The sequence below is a fragment of the Lonchura striata genome, chromosome W, assembly GCF_050655825.1.
Source record: "Lonchura striata isolate lonStrDom1 chromosome W, ASM5065582v1, whole genome shotgun sequence".
In the NCBI taxonomy this organism is placed as follows: Eukaryota; Metazoa; Chordata; class Aves; order Passeriformes; family Estrildidae; genus Lonchura; species Lonchura striata.
Genome location: NC_140743.1, coordinates 18,318,723 through 18,340,123, shown reverse-complemented (window position 1 = coordinate 18,340,123; position 21,401 = coordinate 18,318,723).

The following is a 21,401-nucleotide window of genomic DNA, read 5'->3' as shown; positions in this document are numbered from 1 at the left end:
ATGTCACATCACCATCTTCTGCTTCTCCTTCCCTAAATCCCTTTCTTCCCGCTTTTTCTCCCCCATGCTCTGCCCCTTCCCTGTCTCTCATGAACCAAACAACCAACCCCCCCCCCCTCCCCCAAGTTCCTAGTTCCCACCTTCCACCTTCCACCTTCCAAATCCCACAGGGTGGGAGCTGGAGTTGGAGAAGAAAATAAGAAACCAAATCCCAAAGCTAAAAGTAATTTTGTAATACCAGTTTTAACAACCTTTTATATTTAGTTGAATTGTAAATTGTACTTCATTATCTCCTTTCTCTGTTATTCCAAGAGCAGGATGATATCCTTCTTTGCAATCCATACCCGTTTTTTCCTTATTTTGGGTAGTTCACTGGGAACAAACCACTTGAAGGCGCAGGGTACCTCGAAAAGATTTTTCTTTCACAAGACTCCCTGTCTCCCCGTAACCTCCTGTTATGGTTTGACACTGGTACAGTGTTAGTGTTTTTAGGAAAATGTAACTTCTTAACTGAATGTTGTGAAATGTGATTAAGAATAGAATAGGCTTAAGCTTAATAATAAAGGAAAAAAACTTTATTAAACTATTACTACTATAAAAGGAAAAAGAAAGAAAAACACACACAAAATCTAAAATGAAAACCTTTTAAAATATTCCTCCTCCCCCCCAATTCTAGTAAACTACAGTGAGACACAACTTGGACTTCTAATTGTGTTCTCACCCTTTGAATAATCAATACTTAGTCTATTGAGGGAGAGAGAAGTCTCTCTTGTGCTATAAACCCCCACAAGAAACACAATTGCTACCTCTTGTGTTTCCATGTCACACATGGCACTGCCTGGAGAAAAATTTGCCATGGTAACACTCTCCTTTCTATGCACAGTGCTCTCACCACTAATGCATGGATGCACAGATTGTTTATAGGTTTGTTTTTGTTTTTGGTTTTTTTTAAGGATGCTTTGCTAAAGACTAAAGAAAAATAACAGTTCAGTTTCTTATTTTTAGGACCACAGTCCCCCCTATTTTCTTCCTCCCCTGGGGCTGAGGGTCTCAACAACAGAGATAATTTTATTTCTGAAGACAGAGGGCATCACTACACCTTTTAAAATTCTTTTCTGTTTACTCTACTCTTGTGTTGGTAGTCTTCTTTCATCTTGTGTAGTTTCTTAAGGTTCTGGATCTTTGTAAGTTGTTCTTTAAACAGAGTGGGGGATTTTGAAGCTTTGAGGCACATGGACTATGTGAGCTAGGTTTTGTGCCTGCTTTTAGGGCTTTTCTATTTAAATATAAAAATTTTCTGGCTGGTTTCATGGATGGGGAGGTAAAAGAAAGCATCTTTCAAATCTAAAACAGACAACTAAGTTAGTTTAGGTGTTAAACAAGTTAGTAAGGTATATGGATTTGCTAATACAGGATTGTCCTAGTTTAGTGCAAATTTGGGGAAAAACCTCTGGAAGGAGCCCCCAGAAATCAAACCCCAATGGCCCCTCCCCACCCACCTGCTTCGGGAAAAAATTTTCTCTGAGAGAAGTGGAAAATAACTTGTTTATTTAACAAACAAACACTCCCCAGCACCAAAAAAATTAACAACAGCAGATGACAACAAAACTCTTTCACCACTCTGAAGAGATTAACAAATCCAGAGAGTCTTTCCAGGGAGTAGTTGCCCGGGTCTGGACGCTGGGGATTGCTCTCCGGCACTGGGAATGGCTGCTGCAGATCACAAAGCGCAGGCTCTTGGTGTTCCTCAGTGTTCCCCAGGTCCCAGTCCAGAGCAGGTTGGATGGTATTCAGGAAAAGGAAAGGATAAACAACAGTCCAGGGAAAGAAATGGACTGCTTAGCTAAACTAACTAGGAAGCAAAGGCAAAAGCAGAAGCAAGCAAAGCAAAAGCAAGCCAGCCAGTACTAGCCTCTTCTAGACAGCAGACCATGGGGGGAGGTGAACTGGCTGATAACAAGGCAAAACAAACCTTCACTTTCAGAGTCAGTTCTGAAAGCACAGAACATAATATGAAACATAAACAGAACACATGATTGGAGATACAAACACCACAGCGTCACCCTAGGACAAGGATATAAATCTTTTGTACTATCAATTATTGGGCTGATTTCTTCTTTTTTTTTTTTTTTTTTTTCAGGGAGTACTGTTTAATTTTCACTAGTTGTGTTTTTTCTTTAATCTTGATTACTATGGGGAGGGGCGTTCATTGCCCTCTGTGGTACATTAGAGGCTCATACTCCTAAAAATATTTGTTTAAATAGCTCTTTATTAATTTCTTCCTTATTAATGTTAAACTAATTGAAATGAGCAGGGTCTATGCCTTTTGACACCTCAACACGGAGCTCGCCCCTGCTGTTGTAGCTTTCCTGGTAGCCGAAGGGGGAGAAGGAAGGGGGAGAAGGCGTGCATGGCATACTGGTAGCCGGAGGTGAAGAGGTGTCCAGTCTGTATCTGAAGTCCCGATCAGCAGACCGTCCTCTCTCCTTTCCTCTTAGCACACTGGTAGCCGAAGGGTGAGGGGATGTGCAGAGCCTGCTGCCGAGGTCCAGCAGCAGCTATCCCTCTCCTTCCCTCCTGGTGACACCAGGAAGTGTTGTTCTTTTGTGCCTGCTTCCCACAGCCCAGTCCAGTCTGGTCCTCTGCAGGTTATGGTGACAGGTCAAACACAGACTAGAGGAGTGGTTCCCTTTTCCCCAACCAGCACACCCATCCAGCCCCCTCCACTGTGCCCAGCCTTCCATTTAGGGGTGTTTTCATCCCTAAAACCCCTCCCATGATTCCACTGGTCTCCCTATTTTGCATCCCAGTCCTAGAATGGTGGGGGGGGGGGGTAGGTGATTCCCAGGAGCGATTAGCTAATTAACATTTCAATGTCAGTACTTAGTTGAGCCAAGTGTCCCAGCCAGGGTGTTTTGTTCATAACACTTAACACTTCTATGTACTTTTGATCATTTATTTCTAGAGTAACCTCTTCATTCTAGAATGTTTAGCGAGTTGGGCATATATAAAAACTTGTAAATACTCTATTGTTACTTTAAAAGTTTGTAAAGGTATGCCCTCTTAGACTGGCTAGTTGTTCTCCACACTACAACATAATTATTCTCTACAGATACTAAAGCTTTGTTTAAAACTGAATATATGGCCCTTGTATCAATGAAAATGCCACCCTTTTCCTTTCTCCTGGTCGCACTGCGTCTCGTAGAGGGGTCTGTTACATCCTAGTTCTGGATGAGATTGGACTGCCAGGAGGGGGATGGGTTTGAGTAGGTATACTTTTGGAGCCTGAGTCCTCTTCCCTTTTGAGGAGGTCTTCTTCATCCTCTGTTACTTTAGGAGGAGCCTTTTATAAATCATGTATCTTTTTGTGTTTTAGGATGATAAGCTTTGTCTGATTTCATATATCACTGTCTTATACTGCATGTTGATCAACACATTTGATTTGCCTTCTCTTTGCTTTGCTTTCTTTTTCAAGAGCTAACACCAGTGAGTCAGAGGGAACTCTGAACCCACAGTTACTCTGCCATTCTGGGTGATTCTTTAAGGTGAAAGCATATTAGCATACAAGGCTTCACCTTAATTTGCTTTCCTGTCTTAAAACAGCATTGATTCCAATAATATATTATAAATTCTTAAATTTTCTGATCTGCCCCTACTGGTGGCTTTCTTCTAGTGAGCCCCCCGCCAGAGGGGTTAGTTCGGGAACCTCTTTGCTTTGGTTAGTTTTCATTCTTTATACTATTTTGTTTCTACTCAAGCCTCACAGTTTTTTCTTAGTTTTTCTTACACACAGACCTCCAGGTGGCATGTATCAGATTCAATCCTCCACACAATGTTGTAGCGCGGTATGCGCTCCCCTCGCCACGATACCCCGAGTGGAAGGCGTGCTGGGCGGCAAGAAGGAAGAGAACGGGCGGCCGCTTTCCCCCAGGGTGCTCTGCTGTCCCAGTCGGTGGTGCGGGAACAGACGGAGGCGACACGGGACTTGGGGGTGAACAGGATGGTTTTATTCAGTGAGCCCCAAGACCCCCTCGGGAGCGGAAGCAGAGGTTTTATACAAGAATTCAGGGAGATGGGTGTAGGAACAGCAACCAATGAGGGAATAGCAGGGGAGGAGTTTAGGGCAGAATTAACCCATCACAAACCTATCAGGGGAAGCAGGGAAGTGAAATAACACAAAATAAGCAATAGGGTTTCGAGTCTCACCAAACAGACAGGGAATGCTCTGGAAGCAGAGGAGGGGGCTAGGATGAATGACAGGGAAGGTTCCAGGGAAAGGAGCAGGGAAAGGGAGGATTGACAAGTTGGAGATGAGGGGGTTAGGGGAGAGCTAGGGAATACTGACAACTGGGGAGAGGAGGAGATTAGGGATGGGGGGGGGGGAAACAGATATTGAACAAAAATCAAATTAAAGACACACCACCGCAACATAAGTTTTAAGATCTTAGGTTTTGAATCGGTTTGATCAGGAACTTTCAATTTACACTTGGGGCATAGAACAGCAATACTAGCCCCTCTCACAAACTCTGCATTGCAATAGTACTCACGAAAGGTGCTAGCCTCTCAATGCACTAAAAACTCCCGGGAATTGCCTACAGGTTATTCCATTTATCACTTCATCATTTCTCTTTTATTTAAACTCTCTTTTACAAAATCTCAGTTTTTTTCTAATTCTCTTCTTGCAAAATCTAATTAAAGCATTGTTTCTACTGACACTTACTTTGCTGCCCTGCAAAAGGCTATGCCTGTTACAGCAAATACTCGGATATGCCCACAAACACAGAACCCCTGTCTTTATCTCAAATTCATGAGAGTCGGGGCTTAAATTGTTGTGAGGGAGGAATTCCTGGAATTCCTTTAATATGCTTTAATACAGTTAAACATAAATCACTATACTGCAGCTCTTCTGCATAAAATGCTACACTTGTTGCAAACAAAATCCTAGAATCTCCACAAACACAACCATACAATCCTGAGAATCAAATTACTACAATGCAGGGGAAGAACCACACAAACTCACTGGGAAAGGTTGTATCTCTTACATAAATCACCACCTTTAAACACAGTACTCCATCACCAGGCCTTCAGAGAAAACTACACCCTTGCAGAGATCACCACTTCAGCAGCATTTCATCTGCCTCTCCAGGAGGAGCAGCCACCATTTTAACTGGACTACTACCAACACCCTGACTCCTCAGGGTGTCAGGTTTCTGACTCCATCACTAGTTTCGTTTCTACTAATTACATTTGTTTTGTTATTATTATTTTTATTTAGTTTTTTCCTAGTAAAGAACTGTTATTCCCATTCCCATATCTTTGCCTGAGAGCCTTTTTTAAAATTGTGGTAATTTGGAGGGAGGGGGTTTACCTTTTCCATTTCACAGGAGTCTTTTGCCTTCCTTCACAGACTCCTGTCTTTTCAAACCTAGACAATTCCCTTTATACACCACGCACTCACACAACTATAAACACATTAACCACACAATGTCTGGACACTACAAGTATGCAAACTTCAGGTTCACTCGACTCACCCCCAGAGTCGCTAGCGGCCGCTCTATTGGAACAGTGAACCCATCTCCAGTCCAGCCTCCCTATTGGCTGGGCTGCCTGCAGGCACAGGAATGAGGCTGGTCACTCAGACGTCTCTGAGTGACTTGCCAGCAGTCCAGTCTCTCTCTCTGTCCCCCAGAGCTCTCTCAATGCATACCGTTTATCCACACACCAGCAGGTAGTTGTCTGTCTCCGCAGGTGTTAAGCTGAGGCAGAGTGAAGTCCCCTCCAGGGAAATTCCCTGGGGTGCACCAAGGAGGTCCGTTCTCCCCTCTGCCCCTGCAAGGACAGAAAACCCTCCTGGCTGGCTCACCATAATGAAACACAGATGAAAAATTAAAACTTCACAATTCCAATAAAGATTTGTAGGGACGGTATGTTTATTATTACAGCGCTGGATGCATGTGGGGACTATTTGCCTTTCAATGGACATGCGCACCCCTGAGAAGTCCCAATCCTTTTTTATTACTCTTAACTAATTTCCATATGCATAGAATTTCACTATAGGTTCCTGCATATTCATTCTGCTGATTTCAGGTTACACTTACAGCTAGTTACACTTGTACTCAGTTTTTGTCAGAAAGTACAAAAAGAACTCCTGGGTCACTCTGCCCTGTCTGTTTCAAGGTCCAAGGAGTCTTTCTTATCTCTTATCTTTTTAGTGTGGAAATTTGCATTCTTTTCTCCTCAGCTGGGGCAACTTTGCTAGTGCTGCAGTTACTAGACTAAATAACATATTTTACTTATGTTAGCAAGCTCAAAGTGGCACATTTCACTTAAATCTGAATAGATTTTTACCCTGTTAAATTTTCACTCTGTCTCAGTCAGATATTGCCCTGCCGTGCCCCCTTAGCAACAAGCTTTTCTATTCCAAACTGCCTCATGGAAGGGGCACATGTGCATGCCTTCTTTTTACCTGTCCTAAACAACCCAGGCTGTCTGACGGCAACATTACAGAGGGGGGAAAAGGGAACTATGAGGAGAACAGAGGACATCTAAACTACAATAACATAACTATACATCACTAAAGCTTTTCTTAATATTCACGCAATAGTCATACCTTAATTGCGAGACCAAATCATCTCATTATCCATCTATAACACTTCTGTTTTCCTCATGATTCAGCTACCTTGTGGTAGGTGTGGTGTTGCTGAAAAGGGATGGCTTGCCACAGACACTGGGCAAAGGTGGTGTGAGAGCTCAACACAAGGAGCTTTTAGTGGCATTTGTGAGGATAGAAGGGCATGGCATCCATAGCTGAAGGCAAAAAAATGGTCAGGGCATGTAATCAGCCACAGTAATACTAAACAGTTAATCTTTGCAAACTGCTTGTCAAGTTGTTTTTTTCTTAGGTAATGGGGGTTTGTGTCAACCAGAACTGTATTTGTGGTCAGTATTTGCAGATGACATTGGGTGGACCATTGGTGAGGTAAGTGTAGCAGTTTATATGGCATTCTGCAAAAAAGTTGTGGGTCTTTCTGTGCTCCTCAAGTCGTAACAAAATTTAAGTTTAAAAACCCTGTGATTTTGTGTATTCCCCCAGTAGAAGAGCTGACCTGTAAGACATCTATTCCAGGCAGGAGTGAATGAAGGCAACTGGGCATATGTTCGGAGTGCATCCATTTGGAATTCTTCTTTGCATTGGAAAACCAGAGAGGAAAGCCTTGTCAGCGTGGCAGAATGCAGGACAGAACTTAAGTTCACACCAGTGTTCCAGATCTCCTGCCACCTACTCCAGGTATTAGGAATAGCTGAAAGAGCTGTCAGAAGTGTCTTTTTTACCATTCTCCTTAGCATTTGCTCTGGAATATTTGGTAATAGGAACCAATGTGTTCCCCCATGCATGGTTATGGTAATGAAAAAGATGAGTCCTTTTGTGCAAAAGAATATCGAAAATACAGAGCAAATGCTACTGACTTGCTTTACATTTAGCTTAACAGAAGGAAATCTCCAGAGAAAGGAGTAATATTGCTTTCTAGTAATCTACTAAAATCTTTTCTTTCTAGTTGCAACGGTCTGTGGTTTCATGGTGCACTAATTCTCAGATTTGCTATTTTCTAAAAATACAGACTGAAAGGAAGATGAAGAAAACAATACAGTTGATGTGCCATGAAGAAAAATCCGTGCAATTTTCTGACAAACAATTCCAAATGTTTTGGGATGTATCCTTCAGGGAAACTGAGTGCAGTTCTTCCTGTGCTTTTCTGGAATACTTATTAATACTAACTTCTGGCAATGCATTAGAGTGGCACTACAAAGCCCAGAGCCTGTTTCAGATGCTCATGCTGCCGAATTCAGTCCATGTGTAAGTTATAGACATGATAGTTCATTAACAAAAGTGAAGTATTTGATATCAGAAATGGGTTTTTTTACTGGGTCTAATTTAGTCTTGAATGTGAACAGCAGTGTTTGCATTATTCTGGAATTGTGTTGGAACTGTCGCAGTGGTGTGTAATTCCAGTCTGGGATTTGATATTCCACCTCAAAAAGGAAAATAACTTGCAGGGAAGACTGGCTTTTTATTATCAAGCTACTGTTTGAGGGCTTTAAACTTTCAGTACTTCATTTACAATAGAGTCTCGTAGGTATCGCTGAATTTCACAGAAATTCGCTCAAGTTCTAAAAATCTCCAGATGCCAACAATTAGGACCATGCATGTCCTTACAGTACAAAACACCACCTCTGAGCTAATAATTTCAAAAGTTATTAAGCATCCATAGTTTGTTCCTTGAAATGGGTTGGTGGTCCCTTTCATGGGAATGGGTCCCAAAATGAGGAAGTAAATGAAGTCTTCCTCGTTCTGACCTTTCTACCTTTTCAATGCAAATATGACAAATGAGCTCTTGGTAGAACTCCCATTCCTTGTCTTCAATTGGTTTCAGAACAGAGGAGGCCCACAATTGCTTTATGTTCCTAAAAGCTATTTGCCAGCTTCTATATTCTTCATTATAAACCCAGCTAACTAAACATCGTGTTGACAACAAATCAATTATTAGTTAACTACTAACTTTTAACTTCATCAAGGCCTACTCATTTATTTTAATTAACTCTAGTAAGGCTAATCTCTAACTAAAATCTTATCTCCTCTAAAATCTCTAAATTCCTTAAAATTTATGTTTCAATTTATGAACGGAGAATTTAAGTTATATTAGTCATTAATATAATTTTGCTATGGAAATTGCAAATATCTGTAAAGGGGAGAAAAAGTGAAAAACATTAAAACAATTTGCTTAAAACTGAAGTATAGTGAGAACCAGAGGGCAAGACCAGGTTTGACAAACAGGGCTGAAATAGATCTTCAAAAGATCTGGAAGATCAATATCCATTGAAGCAAATTACCCTGGCCAGTCACCTTGCTGCTGACCATTCACCCTCCATACCAGCTGATCAGTCCTAACAAAGCTGCTGAAAAAGGATTGTGACAATGGTAGGCACATTTTCCCAGATGCAGGGGAAAATCCCCTTGGATGATGATTCCTCAGTGAAGTGTAGCAAGTTATGTACCCTTATCTACTGTGCAATATCCATGTTGGTGAGTTCACCATCTGTCAGCATCACTTTAGAAAACAAATGTTTGATCCACAAAAAAATATTTCATCTGTCTACCTGCTTCATTTCAGCCAATGAATAGGCTATGTTCCATCAGCAAAGTCTTGATGGTCATATGTTTCCTTCAACAGTGATAATTCTTTTTTTCTAAATCAGACACTGTCTATTCATAAGATTCAGATGTCCATGGTAGGGGTGTAATTAAGTTTCATCTTCACCGAGTCAAAAAATATCATTCTTGTTATCTTTTTATTCAATTACTGACGTGCAACATCAGTCCGAGATCTGAAAAAAAAAAAAAAAAAAAAAAAACAACCTTCATTTACTGTTTGCCAAGTATTATCTATGCAATACAAATTCTACTTGATAAATCACACCCACACATTGCCATATGATGCTACTAGTAATGCCTTCACAAGTTTTCCTTCACCGTTGGGTATTTTGGTGAAATGTGTGAGGAAAGCTGGGCACAGAAGCGAATTATTAGAACATCAGCAATGGCATTTGTTCAAGATGTTCCAGAAAGAGCTGCACTCTCTTCTCTTCTTTGCTGCCTTTGTTAGCACTGAGCTGTAAAAAAAGAAAGATGACTAGGAAGAGTGTTACTTTTAGTCTAAATTTGTAAATGATGTCTGGAATACCCTGTCAAATTATGAGATGCTATTTTAAAATATAGCGTCTTAAGGGAAAAGGTCAGTTTTAAAGAGGTTTTCAGACAGTTGTTTCTGGGGAAAAAAAAAAAGAAAACAGACATTGAAGGTTTTTAGCCACACCATTTTGAAGACTGATTCAAAACACAGTTCCTTCATATAGGAAGAATAGAGGACCATAAATGTGACCCATTTCAAAATGGAGTTCTATATGTTTCTGCTTGGGATTACTGGACACCATTTATTGTCAAGTTGAGGGACTGCACTTAGTTCTCCAATCATTTCCTTCCCTGAAATTCATCAGTATTTGCTCCTTTATCCAGAGTCTCCCTTTATTAGTGATGGTATACTCCATCTATGCACTAGACTATTCAACTAGAGTGTGTGTCTCATACTTTCTACTTAAAATTGGCTGGAATGGAATAGATATTTACAGTTGCTTCTATACAATAGTCTTCTTTGGACAAGTTCTCTTTAGACAGTGTTCAAGCAGCAATAGCAAATACGAAGTAGAGTTTGCAGCAGGGAAAGACACTCTTCTGCTTTCTCAAGTTTCCTGGAGTTAAATACACGCCAAAAGGCTTTTCATAGTGCTACTACTGTCTTGTAGGAATACTTGATAGAATCCTACCTTTGATAAAATTACTAATGGGCTACTTTTCCACAAGGAAGAAAATTTGTAATTTAATCATATGTTTTTTGTCAGTTGGAAAGATGAACTTTTGCACCAGTCATGTGGAATGTACTCCTACTTTTTCATATGTTTCACAACCTTCTTTAGAAAATATTCACTCCGTGTAATTTGAAAAGAACTCCAGGCATCTTTATTCTATTGATGTAATTTTTTTTTCTACCATGCTGTTCTTTTTTTTTATATTCAATTCATTTTTACCAATATAAATATTTTTCCATGACACCTATGGAAAATACCTGTGTTGACTCAATATTGCAGCATCAGTCCATTGTTCCTAATTATTTCAACATTGTCCCTGCTGCGTCTCACCCTCGAATCCACGGGGATCAGTTCCCAGTGGGCCCCGGCCAGCTGGGCAGTGAGGCGAGTCGGGCAGAGGGAAGGAACTTCTCCTTGGATCTCGAGGGGCTTTGAGAAGCTCCCTTGTGAGTCCAAAGAGGAGCTGGTCCCACACACAGAGAGGTGCTCTCCCTCAGGATTAGTTCCGAAGTTTAATGAGGGCCTGGAGAGATCCTAGGACACATCTGACCCCGAGGGACACCCAGAGCAAGAGAGGGTCTCGCTGCCCGGAGCAGCCAGATATAGGGGCGGCGGGGGGGGGCGGGGAAACCCGAATAGCCAATGGGGGAAGGACATGGGAGTGGCTCTCTGGGGGCAAAGCCTCAGAGTGACCACTGAGGAGGGGGTGGGGGAGGAGCCCCGAGCCAGGGTCCAGTTACATGGTGACCCTGACAGAAGGCTCTGGACAAAGGGGAAGGGTCACAAGGTGATGGACACATCACGAGGGAGGAGACAGGGAGATGGGCCAGGGATTTTGGGGTTTGATGGGCATACAGGTACTGATGGGAAAGCTGGGATGAACCAAATGGATACAAAGAGGGGATATGGAGGGACAAACTATTATGAGGGGATATACAGTGCAAACACAACTCTACAGGTCCCAACCATATCTGACAGCTAGACAGCAGAGCTTAGCAACAGTGAATGGGAATAACTTCTGAACAATTTTGGTCAATTTCCCAGGAAGGGCTTGCTTTCTGCCAGTGCCAATTTTCCCAGAGATATTGTCTGGTTAACAGTTGCAGAAAAATACTCTTCTTGCACAAACCTTAGGGCAAGTTCTGTCTCACATTTACTAGTGAATGCAAAGAGGGTAAAAGTGCTGCTTTCAACCTTTTGTGCACTTTCTGTACCAAGACGGGGGTGACCCCAGAAAGAAGTTTTTGATCTCTCTTCAGAACACAAGGCACATCATCACCTCATTCATCTTTTTCTGGGACTCATAGCGCCTAAAGTCTAAGAGGCTCTCTTGCTTGCTAAAGTGTCTTGAGCAAAAACCCCTTTTCCCATCAGCAAATTTGAACACAACTACAATAGAGTCAATTCCACTGCTAGCAGGGCAATATTCTACCCCAGTAGAAACATGCCACTATTAGAGGACTGTGTAAAAATACTCGTGTATGAAGTAATCATAGGGAAAAATAGAATTGGGAAGAACTGCACATTGTTCTGGAAAAAAAACCTCCTGCAACAGTCTTACAGCCATCATTTGCTGGTATATTTTTTAATCGTTGGGGTTTTTTTTTCATTTGGGTGAAGATAAAATATGACTGCGTCTTTATGTTTTCTTAATAGAAGTACAACCATTTCTTAATATCATAGAAGTAAGCCATTTGAATATGTACAAACGGGCTTTTTCAATTCATATGCTATAGCACACTGTGAGAATAATTAGCTAGAAATAGAAATTCAAAGGTTGAAAGCTATTTGGAATCAAGTAAGTCTAAGGTGATAGAAGAAGAAAAAAACTTCAGTTTTCTTCTTCTGGTGAAAAAATTTGTGTAAATTATAACATGCAAGTGTTATATTTCACTTCCTGAAAAACTGAGTAGGTTTGCTATTCCCAATGGTTTTCATTAGGAAGGAAGATATTCCTTTGGAGAAAAAAACTTCCAATTGACTTTAGATCAATGTTATGATACTTAATTTCACCAATCATGAAGAGAAATTCTCATCACATGATATGGAAATCATGATTGTCATGGAGACAAGGATGTCTAGGCCATGCATCAGGAACATCAAAAAAAGCATTAGAATGCAGGTAAGACTGAGCTCCTGTACTAGTGAGAAGAGAATGCAACAAAGATATTGTCCTTGAAGAGTCTTCAGGATTAGCAGCAGATCCAATTTTTTCACGTGAAGTATTTATGAATAGAATTAACCTTGAAAATGACATTGTTTTCAGAAACCTGTTGACAGTATCTCTTCTAATGATACACAGTTCTTATCAATAGAAAAAGAAAAGCACTTTTTTTCAAACTGTTGTGCATTCTTAAAGAAACTACAAGAAAAATAGTATTTTTTTTTTTGCTGGATATGATGTTAACCACAAAAATGCCTTGTAGCACACTTGGCACTCTAGTCTCTTGATTAGCATAATTTTTTGATTCGTCGAAAAAGTTTCATATTGTCTATTATCCTGGTTTAGGGCAAATTTGGGAGAAAACCTCTGGAAGGAGCCCCCAGGAAGCAAACCCCCATGGCCCCTCCCCCCCACCTGGTTCGGGAAGGATTTCCTCAGAGAGGAGTGGGGAAAAAAACCTGTTTATTTAACAGAGAAAACACTCTCCAGCACCAAAAAATGAACAGCACCAGATGACAAAAACTATTTCACCACTCTGAGGAGATGAAAAATCCAGAAAGTCTCTCCTGGGACTGGTTGCCCGGGTCTGGGCACTGGGGATTGGTCTCCAGCACTGGGAATAGCTGCTGCAGTTCACAAAATACAGGCTCTCAGTCTTTCTTGGTGTTTCCCAGGTCCCAGCAGGTTGGAATGGTATTCAGGAAAGGGAAAAAAACCCAAAAACAGTCCAGGGAAAAAATTGGACTGCCTACCTAAACTATCTAATAAGCAAAAGCAAAGGAATAAGCAAAAGCAGGAGCAAGAGCAAACAAGCAAGCTGGCAAGCAAGAAAGCAAGCAAGCAAAGCAAGCAAGCCCTAGCACTAGCTGCTCCGAGACAACAGACCATGGGGGGAGGTGAGCCAGCTGATAGCAAGACAAAATAAACCACTTTCAGAGTCAGTCCTGAAAGCACAGAACATAATATCAAGCATAAACAGAACACACGACTAGGGATACAAGCACCATAACGTCACCCTAGGACATCCATTTTTCAACTTGAATTCATGGCACCTTTATACTTAGGAAGCATCCATGAAGAATTTCTTGGCTTTTATTTTGTACTTGATCTTAAATGCAGTGCAGGTTCTGCATTCTGCCATCTGTCTAGCTTTCCCGTTTGATGCAGCTTCTGAGAGGTATTTTCAGAATTGACTACTACCTGCAAGAATGATGTTAAATACATGCATTTTACTCCTTGCTTCATGCAAAACTATTTTTCCTTTACCGCACAATAATAATAGGAAAATAATGATGATAGATGCAATCCTTGTAGTAATACAAAGAGGACTATTATCTTCATTAGAAACCAAGCAAGTCATATTTCTTGCACATGCAGTACAACCACTAATGCAAATGACCCTGTCCATTCAAAATGATTCTGTATCATAGGAGTGGATTGAATTTGTCTATTGCTATTTTGCTTCAACCAGAAAATTAATTCTTTTGACAGCCAACTCATGATTGCAACCTAACTTCCAACTACTGCTTTCAAAAGGCTGAAACATGTCTGTTTAGGAAATGATACAGAACAGTACACAATAGCAGACCAGGTCATACACATTCAAAAGAAATAAAAGATCAAAGGACAGAGTCATTCACATCTGCAAGCCCTCAATAATATACAGGTCTAATGGCCCCAGAGAACTAGGCTGGTGGCACAAATTTTCTATGTTGGCACCATCAGAAGCAGCTGCTATCTTTATAGGATGCAATCTTGCTTACTGCACCCTTCAGAGCAATCTTCTGTACCCCTGCCCAATACACCTGCTGCTCTAATCCTTGGACTTCACATTTGCATTTCCACAGAGTCCTGCAAACTGACTCAAAGTTCAGGTCATAGATTTCCAAGATTTAGAAATCTTGTGTTGATTTATTTCATATTTTGTCCCGTCTAACACACTGTAACTTTCTGAAGTGAAATATGTCAAGTATGTCAGGTGTATTTTGCATATTAGTTCTCCTTCACATTAAAACTTCTCACAGACCAATGTGATGCCTTACTGTAAAAATAAAGAGCTGCAAAGAGTGGTTCCGGGAAGTTAGAATAGCCAGAAACTATGGAAACAATCTAATAACAGAGCCGTGAATTTCTGAATAGAATTGCACCATGTAAGGTCAGAAGAGATTGTTTCAATTATTTTCATATAATAATGAGTGTGGGGAAGAGATGTGGGGAAGAGAGAATCCAGAGAGGCTGTTTTTTTTTTTTTTTTTTTTTTTTTTTTTTTTAACAGTTCCAGGAAAAAATAGTTTTAACTTGGAAGTATGGCATTCAATATTTTTATACAGCATGACTTCTCATTACCTAATAAAATTATTTGTAGAAATGTATTGACAAACAGGAAATAAACTAAGAAAACCAAGCTATAAAAGATGTGAGTTTTCTCTCACAGTTTAAGATTTTCTTAGTATTTCAGATTAAAAATATTAGGAAGCTAAATGGTCACCGATTATTTTAAAAAGCATCTGGGCATCAAAAAGTTATAAATCTCTGCAGGACTTGGATGTCAGGTATTCCTGAAAACCTTTATTTCACTGCTGTCCAAACTTGATTCAATCCACTTAAATGCAACTGTATTCCAGGTGCTCAGTGAAACTCTCCATGGAATGCATATAGTTTACAAATCATCTGCAGAAAAAGCTAGATACATTTGAAGATCTTTTTCTGGAAATGGCATTTCAATTATTTGTACAAACACACGGATGGGATTTCTGCTGTCTTCTTCAGGCCACTTCCTCCAGAGACCTCTCCATTAAATCTCTCTAGTTCTACTCTTCTGGTGATCCAAAGTCAGCACTGGCATTGTCAAACTGCATGGAATTACTGTATGCTACAGCCGCCCACTGAGGACTTCTGTGTGCAGCATCACTTGAACCGTACTAATGTCACCCTGTTGCTATAAACTCAGCTAGCTCACCTGGCTGACAGATAGACCTTAAAGGGACAAGACTGTGCATTTACTTTGGAATGCAAATGAGGTACTAAGAAGGAGGCTGGAGGATTTCAATATTTCTGCCTCCAGCTTAAGCAACACTAAATCTTGGTCTTTATCTGAAAAACAATGTGAATTGACCCATTTGGCATTCATATGCCAAAAATGTGAGCAATACCCTAAGAACTGTCAAAAGAGGAACAAATCCAATCATCACTTTATTCAAAGAATTCATTTGAAGAAGTCAGGAAGAAGGACTAATCATGCAAATATCCTCCCCTGAGAATCATTCTGTTTATTTGCACAGCTCTCTTATATTCCCATCTATTGCATTGGACATGTGTGCTTGTGATGAGACAAATACTTGCAAAGCTTGCCATATAAACCACGTGTTCTCTTCAAGCAGCAAAACATTTCTTTCTGCTTGGATTTGCTAATTGCATTTAGACTCAATATTCTCAAAGGTATTTTCCAACCAAAATGATTCCGTCATTCTCAAAGTCACACATCCTACTTGTCCTGCTTTAGGGCAAATCTGGGAGAAGACCTCCAAAAGGGGACACCCCCAGAAAGCCAACCCACATGGCCCCTCCCCCCAACTGGTTCAGGAATAATTTCCTAGGAGCGAAGTGGAAAAAAACAGTTTGTTTAACAGGCAAAGCACTCCCCAGCACAAAAAATGAACAATACCAGATGACAAAGCTCATTTGCTGCTCTGAAGAGATGACAAATTCAGAAAGTCTCTCCTGTGTCTGGTTGCTCTGTTATCAGTCCCTCCGGCACTGGGAAAGGCTGCTGCCCAGAGTAGGTCAAAAAGTGCAAGCTCTCAATGATCCCCGGGTCCCAGTCCAGAGCAGGTTTGAACAGGTCCAAGAAAAGGGAAAGAAAGAGAAACAGTCCAGGGAAAACTTCTCTGCCCCAGCTGACTAAACTAACTAAAAAACAAAAGAGCACTCTCTTCTGCTCTGTCCATGCCCAGACAACACAGTGCAGCACAGAATGTGGAGGAGTGTTGCTTTTAGAGGAGTGAGTGCAGTGTCTGATAACCAGCTCTGTGCTTCATTTTCTCCCTGCCTTTTCTCTGAGAACCAGTCTTGAAGGCACAGAATATAATATCCAGTATAAAAATAACAGATGACTGGGGATAGAAGCATCGTAAAGTCACCCTAGGACACTGCTCTATTGAGATATGTCACCAGACTATGCTAAGACCAATTTTTGGAATTGCTAATTAAAATTCTACAATTACAGTGAAGCTCAGGAGGAAACATCGTTCACTACAGTTACCTGGTGGCATGTCAATACATCCTTTCAATCACAATGTTTTTCTAAGTCCATGATGTCACAGACATAATTAAACATCTTTTGAGCAGAAAGGAAGATATTATTCTGCTCAAGAAAATGATGGGTAAGATGAAATGCCAAGCAATTAATTCAAAATGAAAAAGTAGTAAAGTCAATAGTAAAACTCACCACAGTTTTATTTACTACCCTAAATCCTTACTATGTCATGGTTTGACACTGGCACAATGCCAGCAACCCCATGAAAATGCAACCTCTCAATTGAATGCTGTGAAATGTGATTGAGAACAGAGCAAAGCAGGCCCAAGCTTAATAACAAGGGGAAAAAAAAACTTTATTAAACTACCACTTCTATACTATGATAAAAGAAAAAAAAGAAGAAAAAACACACACAAAATTCAAAATGAAAACCTTTCAAAACATTCCTCCTCCCATGACCCAACTCCAACAAACCAGAGTGAGATAAAACCTGGACCCCAATCAGGTTTCCACCCTCCAGACAATTGATACTCAGTCCATCGAGGGGAGAGGAGTCCCTCCTGTGCCACAGACCTCCCAAGAAACACAGCTGCCACATCCTGTGTTTCCATCTCACTCATGGCACCGCCCAAAGAAAAAGTTTGCCATGGTGACCCTCTCCTTTCCATGCACAGCGCTCTCACCACCAATGCATGGATGGACAGACTGCTCTTAAGATTTTTCTTTCAAGGATGCTCTGCCAAGAGGGAAAAAACAACAGTTCAGTTTTTTTTCATTTTTGGGATCGCAGTCCCCCCCATTTCCCCCTGGGGCCGAGGGTCCAAGAACAGAGATCTTCTTCTCTTCTTCTTCTCTGAAGACAGGGGGCAACATCACAAACATCCCTAACTTTTCTCTGTTCACTCCACTTCTGTCTTTTCCCAGCTGGAGCAGGTCTCTTTGGCTCACTGGCATCCTCCTAAAATACAGTCTCTCTTGGAGGAGAAAATTGGTTCAATCTGTGGCTACCAAGAAAAAGTCCATCAAAAAAGCCACTCCATCATCTCCTCCCACCTGGAATTTCTCCTTCTAACATCCCAGGGTCCAAGGTGTCTCTCTTCCTCTCTTTCAAACCGAGGAGGAGTAAAATTTCACAATGCTTTCATTTCTCAGGAAGGGTTAAACATCCCAACTCCCAGGATGGCTCTCTGCCCGGATTCTCTGGTTCCCACGGCTGGGCACCTTGCGGCCCCCCCGCTCTTCTCCTTCCCCGCGGTGAACTGCTGACAAAACCACCGCTGTCTCTTTCTCTCGCTTTCTCTCTCTCGTTTTCTCCACCCTTCCATCTGCAGGGGCCCAGCCCGGTTCCAGTCCCCCTCCACCCTTCAGCCTTATCTCAGTCATGCTTCAGGCCTTCCCCTCCCCCACCCAGCCACGGCCCAGCAGGGGAAAGGCTGCACTGCACCCTGACCAGAACCAAAGAGAGTGAGTTCTCCTGGGAATTCTGCTTTAACCCCTCTGTGTTCTCAGAAGCGTGTCCACCTTCAATTGGTCAATATCCAAATTGACCTCTTCCTTCCAAGAAAATTATTTTTCCATGTCAAACGATGACACTATCCCAAAATATAAGAACAGCTGGAAACACCTTATGGCTACTTAATTTTTTCCTTTACCTACATGGTACTGAAATGAACAAGGCATATGCCTTTATTAATATTTATCTCTTTATTAAAAAGATCAGCTGGGCAGGGGGCTCAACACGGAGCTCACCCCCTCTGGTGTAGCTTTCTCCAGGTAGCTGAAGGGTGAGGAGGCATGCAGAGACTGTTGCTGAAGTCCCAAGCAGCAGCTGTCCCATCTCCTTTCTTCGTGGTAATACCAGGAAAATCTGTCTCTTTGTCCCTGCTTCCCACAGCCCACTCCAGTCTAGTCTTCCGTAGGTGATGGTGACAGGTCAAACGTCGATCGGGGGATGTGTTTCCCTCTTCCTCAGCCAGCGCACCTGTCCAGCCCCCTCTACTGTGTTTAGTTCTCCATTTAGGGGTGTCTTTATCCCCCAAAACATGCTCCCATGGTGTCATGGTTTGACACTGGTGTGGTGCCAGTGCCCCTATGAAAATGCCACTTCCCAGATGAATTCTGTGAGATGCAATCTGTAAGAGAGCAGAGTAGGCCTAAGCTTAATGACAAAGGAAAATGACTTTATTAAACTACTACTGTGATAAAAGGAAAAAGGAAAAAAAACACACACTAAATCTAAAATGAAAGCCTTCTAAAACATTCCTCCTTCCCCCACAACTCTAACAAACCTCAGTGAGACACAATTAGGACCCTCAATCAGGTTCCCACCCTTCATATAATAAATACTCAGTCTATCAAGGGAGACAGGAGTCCCTCTTGTGCCATAGAACCCCTAAGAAAAACAGCTTCCACTTCTTGTGTTTCCATGTCACACATGGCACTGCCCGGAGAAAATCTGCCATGGTGACACTCTCCTTTCCATGCACAGTGCGCTCACCACCGTGCATGGACAGACTGCCCATAGGGTTTCTTTTCAAGGATGCTTTGCCAAGGACTAAAGAAAAACAACTGTTCCGTTTCTTATTTTCGGGACCACAGTCCCCCCCATTTCCCCTGGGGCCAAGGATCCAAGAACAGAGATCTTCTTCTCTTCTTCTTCTCTGAAGACGGGGCATCACTACACCATCCTCAACTCTTCTCTGTCTACTCCACTCTTGTTTTAGTAATCACTGAAGCAGGTCTCTTGGCTCACCATGGATCCCCCTAAATTTCGGTCTCCCTTGGAGGAGAAATTAGTTCAGTCTCTGGCTAACAAAAGTCCAGCTAAAAGCCACTCCATCATCACTTCCTACCTAGAATTTCTCCTTCTAACATCTCAGGTCCCAGACTGTCTCTCTTCTTCTCTTTCAAATCAAGGAGGAGTAATATTTTACAAAGCTTTCATCATCTAAGAAGGGGTTAAAAGTCTCAAATTCCCCAGATGGCCGGCAGCTGGGATTTCTGCCCAGACCTCCAGCTCCCACGACCAGGCACCTTCCCCCCCGCCCCCCTTCTCCTTCTCCGTGGTGTACTGCTAGCACCATCGCTGTCTCTTTCTCTCTCTCTCCAGAGAGACTCTGGGGGGGGGGGGCGAGGAATGCAAACATCCCAGATTTCCTCCACCTTTCCATCTGCAGGGAACCGGCCGGTTCCTGACCCTCTGCCCTTTGGCCTACCTCAGGGGCTCAGCCAGGCAGCATGGCTTGCTTCCCCTCCCCCACCCAGGGGAGAGTCTGCACTCTCTGATGACTTGAACTAAAAAGAGAAAGTTCCTCTGGGAGTTCTGCTTTTAACCCCTCTGTGTTCTCAGAAGCATGCCTACACTTCAGTGGTCAGTCCAAATGTCAATATCCAACCTGGACCACTGATTTGTTTGACCCTCTTCTTCCTGAGAAAATTCTATTCCGTGTCAAACCATGACATATGATTCAATGAGTTCCCCTATTTGGATCTTAGTCCCAGAATGGCAGTGTGTGTGTGTGTGGGGGGGGGGGGGGCAGGTAATCTCCAGGTAGTTTAGAGAAAACAAACAGAGCAATTAGCTAATTAACATTTCAATATTCCCTGTATTGCCATGGGAACCAGGAAGGCTCTTTTGTTCATAACAGTAGAGTAAGGGATAAGTTATCCCAAACAATGGTAATCCACAACAAAGCATTCTTGACATCATGTTCAGTTCTTGCACAGCAAGCTCTTCACCTGGTAAAGTTATTCCATTGCAATAGTTTGGGCAGTATCTTAGAGGGCTGGGTTTAAACCATTAAACCATCTTGATAATTCACGTATTCAGTAGCAATGAGAAGGTTTCAAAGAAGCTAGTGCTATGCATTGATTTTCTTATATGACAGACATATTTCTACAACACAGAAGGCTGACCTAATGCTTTACTACATATGGGTGAAGTGGCATCCTGTTGCCACTTTTTTCTGGTTTTCTGTTTCTTTTGAACTGCTTTATTACCAGATTAATGAGCTGAACTAGATCAAAAAGGAATCAGATAAGTGCCACAGATATCAAACAAAAAAACCCAACCAAACAAAAAAACCAACAAAACAAAAAAACACAGGTGCAAAATGGTGATTTGTAAGTGCATTTGAAAATAAAAGGTTTTTGTACTTTTCATAGATACATGGCATTCTCTAGAATAATATTGCTCCAACATTTTGTTTTGGTTTCTAAAATTCTAAATGTCATGCATTCTTTCAGTCCATTTTAATAATGAGATTTTTTGATATGTTCTTTCAAGCTGAAATTGGTTCTAGTAGATAGAAGCACACTGGTAGGTAAAAGTAGACTAGAAAAGAGAACATTCTGATATTCAGACTATAAAAGATAACATTCATGTCTTCCCATGCAGGCAAGTGAAGAAAGCAGACAGGAGATCTTCAGATAACATGCTATGTGAATTGAAAAGAATCCGTTCTTATTTGAAGCAACTGAGAAACTCACACAAGGAAATACAGGTCAGACAGATGAAAGGGTCATATATGATGTCAAATCGATATGTTTAATGTTTGAGTG